The following is a 14146-nucleotide window of genomic DNA, read 5'->3' on the forward strand; positions in this document are numbered from 1 at the left end:
AGTCCACGCATTTTAAAATTGCCAAGTTTGAAAAACACTGTTCTATATGGTACTTCAGAGAAGTCCACTGTTATAAAAGGAAACTGTTGTGAATCACATAAATTATTCCCAGGGCTATGAACAGGTTCCACTTTCTGGGTGGAAGAGGAAGGAGAGGCTAGGAGAAACCAGGTAGGCTGGAGAGGCTAGGAGAAACCAGGTAGAAGAAACCACTGGAGAGGCTAGGAGAAACCAGGTAGAAGAAACCACTGGAGAGGCTAGGAGAAACCAGGTAGAAGAAATTCCATAATTGGGGTTGCTGAGAAAGTCCTATGTCACAGGATTTAGTGAACTCTGGCCTTAAGCCTGGTAACAGACTGATAGCCAGTGCGGCTGGAACTAGAACAGTGTTGCTCTGCTCCCAGCTTGGCAGCCACCATTTTACCAACAGAAATTTCCAAATTATCTTCACAAGCAGCTCCACGTAAAGCAAATTGTGATACTCCATTTTGGAGACAACTACTGTATGGTGTCCAGCCTTCCAATGTATCTGTGTTCCTGCTATCAGGAGTTTGAAAATGATGCAGTGCTCTTCTCTCTGCGTGCTTGTGTATCTAGCTGTAGATGTCATATTCTGGAAATTAGTAAGTCCCATGGCCAGGGTTGAAGGTAGTTAAGGGTTGATGAGTTAAGTGTTTGAATTTGTCCAAAGCAACTTCTGGAGAAAGAACCAGTTGCTGCCATGTGGATTAGTAGCTGCCTCTTCAGATAAAGTTGAAATTTACCATTTTATCTTGGAAGGACACAATCAGTTTGGCAATCATGGATTGCTTTAACAATTGCTCAGGGAGAGTTGCCCTGGAAGATAGCAGCAGAAACAATTATCAAACCCTCTCACCTCCCTACTTTTCTACAATATCCCACTGAAAGATCAAATCCTCTCTGAGCCCCCTTTATGGCTTTGCTGTCCACCAAAGTATATAAGCGGGCAAAGCATGGTGGATGACCCCATTTATTCCCTTCCACCAGAGAAAAATAAACCCCTGAATCTTTCAGAGGTGATGCAAAGCTGTTTTAAAGCTGAAGATTTAGCTTGATGCGTTTTCATTTTGTAGGCTTCTATTTCCTCCCTCTCCTCTCTTAGATCTTCACTGAAAATAATGTCTCTGTCAAACACTCTGAAATATCAGTCAATCAATATTTTCTTTTTCTATATAGTAATTTTATTAAAGATTACAATTTACAACAATACAAACTAATACAAACCAAAAAAATTAAAAATAGAAGGTGCAGAAGAAAAAGAAAAAGAAAGAAAAATAGAAAATAAAAAATAAGAATATAGTAAAGAAAAAAATATATATAAAGAAGTGACTTCCCCTTTCATCACAACACAATAAAGAATTTTAGTAACTTATCACCTTCTCTTAAAATACAACAAATGATCTCTTCTTCCCATATCCCATCTATATTATAAGCAAATCCTTAAAACCTCATAATTTCAGTCCTGAAGTCAGCAAAAGTCTATTAAGGGTTCCCAGAGATACCAACATACCTATTTCAACCTTGATCAAATAAACCAACTTTATATTCCTTCCTTTTACTTGTAACAATCTTTATCTTCATTCCCTTCAAATGATGTCATAGAACTTGATTCCTTTTCATTTTTTCTTTGTCCCTTCTCTTCAAAGCTTTAATAAGCCTCTTTTGTAAATCCGTTTTAGGAAAATTATCCAGATCACTCTCTTGGTTTATATCCCTTTTAATTATTTAATTATTAAGACATCAGCTGGTTTCTTTTGTATGTCCAGTGTAACATCTTTTTCCATGTCATTCTTGTAGTGATCTCAAGTCCTCTCCTTGTCCAGAGAGGAATTATGAAGGTCTTCTCGCTGACTCTTCATTCTGCCGCAGTCGTCAGCTCCACTAAGAGCTGAGCGGTCTTCAGTCCGCCATTTCTTCCCCAGAAGTCAATTAAATAGAGATTTTTCAAGAGGAACTGCATATGAGAAGAAGAATCATACAGAAGAAAGGATTACTGTTTCTTGCAAAATAATAATAATGGTATTATTATTGATTCAGATGCACATATGCTAAAAGATTAGGTTAGAATATGGTGAGACTAGTGTTGTTTGTTTTAAAAATGTAAAGTAGAAGAAGATCCAGATTGGCAGCTCTTAAACTTAGAGTCACTCTGTTGTAATGTGGATAGGTACCTGCCTGTGCCTTTACAACAGGTGCATAAATATGGAAATGCCAGATATAGGACTACAGAAAATTTATTAGAGGAAAAGGAGGGAGGGGGAAAAACACAAAAGAAAAAAGATTTCTTCCACTAATGATAGGTAGTCCATAGCCTTACCTCAGCAAACCATGTCCAAGAAAGAATTGACTTGCTTGTTATAGTTGATGGTGGCCATCACATTTTGGGGAAGAATTGGAAGAATTTGCTGTCAAAATATCAAGCTTCCCATAAGGCAAGTGATAAGACAGCATTGGGTGGGGGGATGTTAATTGCCTCATTTTACCATGTTGAGGATGTTCTGAAGGTGCTTCCATCTAGTGATTTCTCAGCCTTGCTTTCAGTGGACTTCCAAGATGTATATTCATATCTCATCAGGTGGACTTTTCCTTCTTCTTAACCTCCTTGTTTTGAGTCTGTGCAGATTATTAGTCCACATTGCTTAGGGCTGCCCATTCTGACAGCGGCATTGTGAAGTTTCAGTAGAGGTGTTTTCAAGGTTTCCTGTTGGAAGAGGGAAACTGGGACCATGTCTTCTATTTCTGAGCTACGCACCTTCTGCGTTTGAGTGACTATGCTTGTATTCCATTCCTTCGAGGCATTTGACTGGCACTTAGGTTCAGCCTCTACAAAGACAGATGTCACCCAAAATGTGCCACCAAAGTCCCCAGATATACACACCATCCCTAAAACTTTGGGTGAAGACTTCAGAGACCTTCCAAAGTGGTGGGGAGGGGGGTGCACGCATGCATCCTTGAATTGGTCTTGACTCCTGGCAGTTGCTTGGACAAGTCCATGCAGTTTTATTGGCAATATTTTTGGAAGTGGTTTGCTCTTGCCTGCTTCTTCCTAGGGCTGAGAGAGAGGGAGAGACTAGCCCAAGGTCACCCAGCTGGCTTTGCACCTAAGGCGTGACTAGAACTCACCGTCTCCTAGTTTCTAGCCCGATGCCTTAACCACTTTCGCAGCCAGTTCTGAGTACAACTGCAACAGGAGTAACTATTTACACCTGCAGCTCTAATAGTCTGAGGCAGAGGAGCCAGAGTCAAATTTCCATGCTCAATTCATCCCTGGAAGAGGAGGGATTGGGGTGGGGAGGAGTTCATAAAGAGAGTCCTGCTGGGCTCAGACCAAAGTCTGGGGGCTGCTGCATCCTGTTTCTCACAGTGGCCAGCAGGTCTTTGTGGAAGCCCAAAGGGCAACCATAACTCTTCTGTGTTTAGCAACAGGTATCCAGAGGTGTCTTGCTGTCTCTTTGATATACAGCCATCAGAGCTCATAGGCACCAACAGCTGAATTCTCCATGAATCACATCTCCTAAAGCTCTTCAAATTAGCCATCTCTACAGCTGGTGGCAGCAAATTCTATAGTTTCATTAGCTTCTGTATGAAGTAATATTTCCAATGGCCTGAATCTCCCACCATTCATCTTTGTGGGGTAAAGTGGTATTATGAGAATAACAATTACCCTATTATTCTCCTTCTCCATATAGTATGGAGAAGGTGAATTATGCCTCAGTCATGTTCCCTCCCCACTTATTAGCCTTTCCCCCCCAATTAACTAGAGTAAAACATTGTAGGGGAGATACTGAAGCCCTCTGATCCTTTTCCTGCTTCCAGCTGTCCAATATTGTTTTTGAAGTGCAGTGAGCAGAACTTTGAGGATGGTCCCACCGTAGATTAGGACTGGCAGTTTTAGGTCAGCCTCTTCCCTATTGATCACCTGTTTTGTAGTTGGGGCAGAATCCTGTCTGCTGCACCCCCTTGTCCCAGTTTTCATCAGCTGAGGAGATGAATGGGAGAGAAGCTAAAGAGCAGTCTCTCAGGTGGGGCCCTCCACTTCTCAGGAATTCATCATTTAGGGAGGACAGATCATGTTTCACTACAAGCGAGTGTCCTGACCAAAAGGTTCCTGGGGCTTGGCAGGGAAGAAAGTAGAACTACAGTTTGAGTGGGAAATGGGTAAAGAGACAGGACCGGTGAAAGAGGAGTAAGTGACACCATGTTGCTCAGATGTATGGAGTCATGGAAGACGGTTGAGGACAAGCTGCCCTCCAGGATTTCTGTGGTCGTTGGGTTATGTGCTTGTCAAACTTGCTTGGTTACGCAGTCCAGCTCCCTCCTTTTACAGCATTGGCAGCATCATTTTGATCGGAAAGTAGAGTCTCATAATGTGGAATGGGCATACAGTATCTGTGTTTTGGATGGAAGCAACAGTGACATTTCCAGGGGTGTGACTACTGAAACAGAAATCATCAGAAGGGCCTGTTTTGAACAGAATGTGCAAATGCTAACAGCTGACTTCAAGAATCTCGCTCTGCACCTCTTTTATCTTCTTCCATCAGGCTTGGGCTGGGCAATCCTTCCACCAGGGGATGCTTCAAACAGAAGACAGTCCTCTGCAAACTGGGACATGTGGGCACTTTTTTCCCTGGACGCGTCCAAGTGATTTTTCTGTAAATACCTCCTTTCACTTTTCCCACTCAGACATTCAAAACTTTCATCAATGAGATAAATAAAAAGTTTAAAATAGCTATGTTCTGTGGCTGTGGTGTCAATTCAGTAATGCACTTGGGGGTGTGGGTTCTCACTGTGCCATGTAGCAGAAGTCAGAAACACCATAATGTACTTGTAATGAAAGGGCAAGATGAGGAGGACGAAGCTACAGTACTTCCTTCCATTATTGATGAGTCTACAGTTACTTGTTTCAGCATGGCGGGGGCTTTGCTCCTTAGGAAAATTAGGGCAATGTTTTATGCTAAATGAAGCATTGGCGCCCTCTAGTGAGCACTGAAGAAACAACTCAAGTGCATTGCATGACAGGAGGCTATTTTCACGGGAGCGCGTAGACATGGATCAGTTTTGCATGTACTTCATTAAAGGAAAACTCCACTTCCTTTTCAGCTGTATATTTGATTGCAAACACGAATGGCTTTTGCTTTGTCTGCCAGATTTGTATAAAAAGGAATGTGGCTTTCTAAACCAAAAGAAGTTGGCAGCCTCCCTCTGCAAAAAAGTGCACAATTCAGAGGATGGCAGTTTCTTTACAGAACTCGTAAGTTACTCTGGTACAGTTCTCCAAATCCATAACCCGGGTTAAGAGCAGACAAGATAAACATCCTCAGTAACATAATCATAATCAAAATTAAAAACCATAAATCACAAGACAACCATATATAAACCTGGAATCTAAGTACTGAAAACCAAAGAACCAACTTTATTGTGCACAGGAATAGTTACAAGGTACCATATTTTGGCTTTGAGACCCATAAATGGATACAGAAGGCTGATTGGCCCACTGAATGACAATATCTATACAAGATACGATATTGAACCTGATTTTCCAATGAAACCAATGATTCCTGGGTTTTTTTTCACCTTCTAACTCTGTCCCAATGCAGTTTGCAAGGGAACCATGATGCCTGACAACCTCAGCTGTCCACCTGCACCATGTTTTATGTTATGTTAGCCTCATTTCCCAGGCCTGTTGAGTTACAGCTTTATATTCTCAATATACAAACATATAAAACCTTCAATAATCATTTTAAAACAAAAATAACCATGATCAGTGGCAGAATCCATCCTTACATCAGCTCAACACAGCCATTGTAAAAGCTCACCATTGCCGGATGGTGGGCTGCAAGAATATGTTTGCAAGCACATTGGTGACCCTGGGTACCATGCTGGGGAATCCAATTAGGGAGACCGAGACTTCTAGTCCTGCCTTGGGCACGAAGCCAGCTGGGTGATCTGGGCCAGTCCCCCTCTGTCAGCCTTGGGAAGAAGAAGCAGGCAAGGGCAAACCACTTCTGAAATCTTGCCAAGAAAACTGCAGACATGTCCAGGCAGTTGCCAGGAGTCAACACTGACTTGAAGGCAAGAAGAAGAGGAAGAAGAGAAGAAACAAGTGTGTTAGTTCCTTAGTAAAGAGAAATAATCACCCAACTTTGTGTATTCAGTTAGGCCTTTTTCTCATTTGCAGTTTACAGTGCTGCCAGAATGTCTTGGCAAGGCCAGTGTTCTCTCTTAATCATACAGTGGTGACCATAACTCATTCCTAGCCCATATTGATCCTTTTTTGGAACAACATCCAGTTTTTCCTGCTTAATCTGACACTGAGCCCTGATGTATGAACCTTACAGTATTGTATTGCCTTCTCCCCCACTACAGCTTTCAGGAAGGTATAGTCCAAATGATCAGACCAGCTTTGATAAACCATCCATAGATTCCCAAGGGAAGTGTCTGAATCCTAGGCAGGAGAATTCATGTTTTTGGATACTCATCAAATCATCAGCATACTCTTTCCCCACCACTTTAATTAACCCCACCTTTAATTAACTGACCAGGATAGCAAGGAGAATCAAGAGAGTGTAACATTATGCCAATAAATGTTACGTTTGTAAGGCAAGGACTTAAGTTATGCTAAAGATCTGTAGTACCGCTCTGCTTCTGAATGTTGCTGAAGGGGAACCTCCATTTCACTACTCAAGATGGGCATGATCTTAGGGTTGATCAAAAGCATCAAGAGGCTAGTTGTGTGTATGGGATGCACATAGGAAAGGGCTGGGCTTCAACTATGCAGTGGCAGCTGACATCAACTTTTTTGCCCTTCCCCACAGATGCCCTAATTAGGATGCCTGATGCCCCATTGACAATACATCTTCCTGTGGGTAGCAAAGGAACAAGAGAGGACAGATTTCCGTCCACCCAGGGGAAAAAAGTCTGTATCGTCATCACTGCTTCTGTATTTAAATTGCATTTTTTTTAAAAAAAACCCACAATAGTATCCTAAAACAAGAAGTTTTATCCCCTGTCCTTTTCCAGTCAGGACTGTGATCCAAAGTCAAATGAGGAAACAACCTTGCTAAAAAAAAAGTCTGTATTAGATCACTGCCCATTGGGGATCATCCAATAAAGCTGAAGACAAGTCAATCAGGACAAAGGAAGTTCTTCACACAGACCCAGGGGTGTCTGCAGAGTGCGATCACAAAGTCAAGAAGCTGGCCATGATGGACCAATTGACGCTCTACCCACTTTTTATGTGTTTCATATGCAACACACATAAAACACATCTTGACTTTTTTGACCACACTCTGCAGTCACCCTTGCACAGAGCCTATCTGAATGAATGAATTTGCTGCCACAAGATGTGGGGACAGCCATCAACCCTCACAATTTTAAATGGGAACTAGGGGGATTACACTCCAGGGTTGGTGTGGCCTTTCTCCCACGGGGAAGGGGCAGGCCTGAAATGGTGGTCATAGCCAATCACAAAACAACCATGATTGTAAATAAAAGTGATGCTAGTGACTGGTAACTCCTCATTCATTTTTCAGTTAGGAAAATCTGGGGGGGGGGGATTAGTCAAGTGTCTTAGCACCTGGGGAGCAAAGGAGGTGTCTGTGGACATGACACTACTTAGTTCAGGATTCAGCAGATCCATGGGGATAAAGTCTGCCTATAGACTCTCAGGATCAGAGTCAAGAAATCTCTGGTTAGGAAACAACAGCAGAAAAAGGCAATTGCCCTCATAACCAAAAAGTGCTTGTGATTTTTTTGTAGGCATGTGACTAGCCAGTGTGGCCAATGTGGAAATAAAATCCTGTAGTAGATAAGCTTGCAGTCTGACCCACCTTCTTTGACCAGCTAGGAGCCCATGTTCCACTTCTAGGGTGTAGGAAGGAAGTATTTAACAAATCCTTACATCACATGACAATGGATATAGTATGCCTGGTAAGCTGTATGTTTTTTAGAAAAACAGAACCTTGTTTCCTACACAAAAGAAGACATGTTTGCACATAACTAGTTGGCAGATAACACACACACACACACACACACACATACACACACCCACTAAACTAGTGTATGTACTGGTTATTTGCACCAGTCAGTGAGTTCTCAACCACTTTAGGACAAATTCTTTAATAACAGTTATCACTGCATCTTCATCTGTGAGTTTTTTCACTCTGTAAACCTTGTTTATGTAATCTAAAAACTATTGATTATAAACACAGCTTTTGCCCTTTTGATGTATAGGAGCAATTGTAATACTGTATAAGAGTAATTGTAATACTGTCAGGCTTACAAGACCATTAAGAGCTCAAACAACATGAAACATAATCCGTATCTATAAGCATTGCATTATGAAATTAGTGTTGACTCACGCACATTATAGATCCCACTTCTTAACTTCTAGAATATCAAAAAGCTAAGGCTAGGCATTTTTCATGCCATTAATTTAAGTATGAAGTATTTGAGCAATTATTTTCCCTTGGCATGAAAAGTTGAACTTGCTCCACATTGGCCAATGTTTCCAGACTGCTCAGAATGCTCCAAACAATCACCTCCTTTTCTTCTATAATTGGTATTGTTGGGTGAAAGCCAATAGGATTTGGTGCTCACCGCGGTCTGAGACTACAAGGCAGAGGGGTGCCAACTGATGTCCTAGTGCAAGATGTGAACTGCAAAAGAGTTCAGAGTCCCCCTGGTGGGAGGAGATGGGCGGTGACAAATTAGATAGATAGATGATAGATAGATAGATAGATAGATAGATAGATAGATAGATAGATAGATAGATAGATAGATAGATGCCATGGCTAGGGCCCAAGCCTCTGCAAAATTGTCACTAAACTAGCATGTCCTTCAGTGGGATAGATACTGCCAAAGGTTATAAAATATGGGTGATCAAGTATACAAATTGTGCTTAATTTAATATTAATTAAATTGAAACTAAATCTAGTTGGTTGCTGGCCTACTTCTTGAAGCGCAGCTCCTACCATAACACTGAAAAAACAAAGGTGGCCCTCAATCCCCTAAGAGCTGTTTTCTTGGTAATGGTAAAAAGTAGCAGGGATAGGCACCAACTAAAAATAGGCAGAACTGAAAGCTATGAGATTAGATAGATGTAGATTGTAGATAGATGATGATGATGATGATGATAGATAATGATGATGATAGATGATAGATAATGATGATGATAGATGATAGATAGATATAGATGATGATAATAGATAGATGATGATAGATAGAGATGATAGATACTGGAGAAAGAGAGAGAGATTTGCCCTTATTTTTGCAGGAGGTAGGTAAAGTGGCCAGAATTGGAATGGAAGGATGTTTCCAAGGTCTCCCCCTCCTTGAGATTATTCATAGCCTAGTGTCCTACAACTGTTAGCCAGCCCTGAGCAGATATATTGCTACCCTTCAGGAATTTCCCCTCTGGCCATAGGCATGGGTATCTCTGCAATGGCATTTCCCCTGCATGTTCCTCAAAACAAAAGAGAAACAGCAACAGGAAGTCCATTGGCAGAGGCTGGCCAGTGATGGCGCCCACAGATGACCCTCTATGACCCTTTGACAGTGACACCCCAAGCAGAGCAGAAATGAAGCCACACAAAGATGTGTGTAGCAGCTGAAGAGCTAAAAATAATGGTTTAGACACCTCCAAACATCTTAGAAGGCTGTATTGGTTCATTAGGGAAGAACTACAGATTGCAATTAGAGCTTTCTTCAGCAAGGAGGTGGACGCCAGGTTACAATGCTGGAAGCCAGCTTTTTTTGGACAGATGTTGATCAACACTAGCTGGGCAAGTAGAAGCTGGGTATAAGGTTGAAGTCACATGTAGAGGCTTTGGGCAACCTTTGAGATCCAGTAAGGTTCACCTTGAAAATGAAGTTGAAGGAGCAGAATGAGCATTCCTGTATAAAATAATTAAAAATCAATTTCACTTTCATTTATACTGCACTGACCACAGAAGGGGTGGGATTTATCTGTTTTCTATTCTCCGTTTTACATAAATTCCACACAACCCTCTTAGAGGGGGCTGGATTTTCTCTATTTTTACACAATGCATATCCTATGTGGTATTTTCACTTACGCTGACCACCAGGAGGCACCACATGACTGGTTTCATCTTTATTGAGCCTCTTCAGGTTCAGAGCAGGCCCGCAAGTAGGGTCTGTGTCACCCAGGGCAAACATGGATTCCACACCCATTTTGGCGGCCCCCAGCGCTCATTTTGGCATCCCCCCAGCGCGGCACCCAGGGCACATGCCCCACTTGCCCCCCCCCCCCCCAGTTGCAGCCCTGGTGCAGAAAATCATGTAAAACACCCTACATGGGGGCATGACATAATGTGAGATCTGTATCTCTCTGCTCTGAGAGCTTACAAGAAGGTGGACTGTCTATACCATTCTGAAGTGCTTCCAGATATCCTTTCATACAGCCAGTTGAGTGCCAGGACCTGGATAGCTCCTAAAAGCTAATGCACTGTATATAGTGGTCTAGAAGTATGAAGGTCCATGATGAGTTCAATTCCCAGTAGAGGATTTGAAGCCATAAAATACCATCTGACTACCCACATCTGAAGAGTCTAAATAAAGACACAACTGATCATGAGGTGCCTCCTGGTGGTCAGTGGAACCAAAAATACCACGCAGTATATACACCGTGTAAAGATAGAGAAAACCCCCCTCTATGCTCCAAGAGGGTGTTGTGGAAGTCATGTAAAACCCCGTACTTAAGGACATGGCACAATGTAACATCTGTATCCCTCTTCTAGGGAACGTGGACTGTCTATGCCATTCTGATGTGCCTTCCTTTATGTGAACAAAAACAGGGTTTGTTTCCTTCTTCCCAAGACTGTATCTATCTACCATAGAGATCTATAGTTGCCTACACTGTAGAAAGCAGAGCCAGCAATAATTCTCGCATATCAACACACATGGCTGAATGTGACCTTTCTCAGGGAAAGCCAGTAATATCTACCACAGAGGGACTTAAATTTCTGCAGATTTAACAGCTTGTCTCAGGTAGGAAATTTCCAGACATGAAAAGTTACGAATTAAAGCTAGGCATGCTTCAAAAACAACAAGGAAGAAGTGCTTTGGACCTCATGAACATCTCTCCTGTTCATTAAAGCAGCCAGACATTTTTCAGGTTTCTGCAGGAGGCTAAAATATAGTTGTGGCTGCTATGGAGCCAGCTCGTTAAAGTTAAAGTGACTGTTAAGACCCGACATTTGAAGGATTTCTTCCAAATAATTTTGAAGAATTCACAGCCATATTATGAATACATCAATGGTTCCGTTCATATTCTTGCCATTACTATGGCTAATGTGTTTAACTACTATTTCAGTACCATTTGGGGTTGGGGCATTGTGTCTGCCTCCAGCAAAATGTTATCTCGTGGAAATATCTCTTTTTAAGGTGATTATAAGCATGGAAGAAACCGATTCAACCTTCGAGCTACAAGAAGAGTTGGCAAATCAAATCACATCAAATTTTATACACCTTGCAACTGATGCTGGTTGCTATCACACTGATAGAACACTGGTACATCCAAGACAGTAAGGCTGTCTTATGCATGGGTTTGGGACAAGAAGAAGGCAATGTCATGGGAACATGGCAAAATTAACATGTTCCCAGGTGGTGTCCTGATTTGTTAGTATGCTAGTAATGATACGCCCTAAATCCACCGAAAGACATGATAATAGACGATGTCTCCCGTGGCATTACCCAAAAGTCATTTCATCAGTTTTTTTAAAGCCTTCAGTCCTATCTATACTTACGTTCACTGAGATATGGGTAGGGTTGTGCTGTAAAGAACAGAGTACAAGCATGTGAGGAAATGGATGGATGGATGGATGGATGGATGGATGGAGTGCCATCAAATCATTTTTGACTCCTAGCGACCACTTAGGTAGATTTTCTCCAAGATGAAAGTGAAGAAATGGCCTCGCTTATTTGCCAGACCGGCCCCATCCCACTGAGATCAGCAGATTCATCCACCCAGCCTTCTTGCTGAGGTACACACATGCCTTGCAAGCCATCTGCCGAGGACACATCCTCACAAGGGCGCCTCCGCCTTGGGGCCACCCTGCTCCTGAGACAGGCTGAAGCTCAGGCATGAAATGAGTATTTTCCATTTCATGCTGGCATGAAACCTCCCCTACAGACAATCCACAGCACCTGGAGGAAGACCCTTTGCAGAGTAGTGAACTGCCAGGCTCCGACTGGCCTCTTGCCGGGCCACCCTTTCCCATAGGGTGACAGGGCTCTGCGCTGCCATGGCCATTTGTGCTGTGGTTGCCAGCGAGACCAGGCACCCCTCCTGTGCAGCTATATTGCTCTTTGTGGGACGGGTTCAAAGATGAATGTGCAGGTCTTCCAGGCGGTTCTATTCCATTGCTATCTCAAATGTGTGATTTACCAAATTCAGGGATTTACAGATTCAGATGTTCAATATTGAGAGTGAGTGAATGGGTGCATGCATGGTATATGCCTATAGGCATATATCATGCAAGACCAACCATGCAAGCCTTGCTGGGGCATTCTGGGAGTTGATGTCCACACATCTTAAAGTTGTTGAGGTTGAGAAACACAGATTTAGACATTCTAAAATGTTCTTTCCTTTCCCCTTGCTGATACATGCAAGGGAGACTGTTCCACTCTTCTGCATTCCTTGAGATTTGACTGCCCTGTCAATAAAGACAGTACAATCCATTCAGGCTGGCTGTGATCCAGGTCAGGAGATTATACTTCCCCCGCCCCCCGTTACACCCACCTGAAGAAATGGCAGGGACATCAAAGCCACAAGTTGCAGTGGGCGGGAGAACCAACTGTCCCAACCAGTGCAGTCTCCGCAATATGGGACCGTGGAGGACAGGCTGGAGGGAGGACTGTGCTGTCTCTGTCTCTATTATCTTTATCTATATCATCTACATCTATATCTATCATCCCTCCCTCCCTCCCTCCCTTCTGGAAATATTCCAGCTGTGGATAAAGTAGCAGGCAAGATCCAGAGTCCCCCAGTCTTGGCCAACCACACATTTGGGGGAGTGATTAGTGGGTTGTGCCCCAGCAGTAGATGATGCTGGATGGGAGCAGAAAGGACAGCAGGGATTCTGTCCATCTCTACCTTGAAACTACCCCCCATTCCAGTGTGTGTGGCAGCAACACTGACTGCCCCCCAAAGGTGACCAGAAGTGGGCAGTTGCCACTAGAGGGCAATGCTGCCTGACTGAAAGAGAGGTCCACACCAGGCCCAACTATCTCACTTGCTGTGAGACTGCAAATTTGGAAGGGCTGAACTGCAGCCTGGATTACCATCCCAAGTAGGCAGAGGATTTACTTCTAAATTTCTCTGTGGATTTATTAAATCTGTCATCTCCTCCTAGAATGGTCTAGAAATCAAGATTAGAGGAACCAAATTATCTGGGAAATACTTTTATGATAATCAATCAAAATGCCATAAAAGATAGCGCAAATTTTCAAGAACTACCAATTGAAGGGAATGTTTGTAGCTCAGGGTTGAACTGTGGAGTCCTTGGTGCTCTCTGAGCCTTGTTGTTTTCTTGCAGACGTTTCATTGCCAGACTAGGCAACATCTTCAGTGCAAAGAGGGAGTGGGCCTTGCTCTCAGTTTATATACTGTGGCTTGCCCTGCTTGTGTTGGTAGGGGTGTTGTTCTCTCCTTGCGGGTTCTTTGATTGGGCTGTTGTTTGCTGCTTGGTTGATTGCCTGAGTTAATAGTTCCTTGATTAGGGTGTATTGTGCAGCTTCTCTTGTGGGAGGTTAGATTGTTACTTAGGTAATGGAGCACTTGGTTAGTGTGGGTAGCTTTCCTGTAGACTTGTGTTTCTAACTTACCATCATTTCCTCTACTGATGAGGATATCCAGGAATGGTAGTGAGTTGTTGTTTTCTTCCTCCCTTGTGAATTTTATTCCATTAAAGATGTTATTGATGGTTTTGTGGGTTTCTTCCAGTTGTTTCTTTTGTATTATGACAAAAGTGTCATCTACATACAGGATCCATACTTTGGGTTGTACGTGTGGGAGTGCTATCCTTTCCAGACGCTGCATTACAATCTCTGCTATAAGTCCTGAAATCGGTGATCCCATGGGTGTTCCTTTGATCTGTTGGTATAT

The sequence above is a fragment of the Candoia aspera genome, chromosome 2, assembly GCF_035149785.1.
Source record: "Candoia aspera isolate rCanAsp1 chromosome 2, rCanAsp1.hap2, whole genome shotgun sequence".
Taxonomy (NCBI): Eukaryota; Metazoa; Chordata; class Lepidosauria; order Squamata; family Boidae; genus Candoia; species Candoia aspera.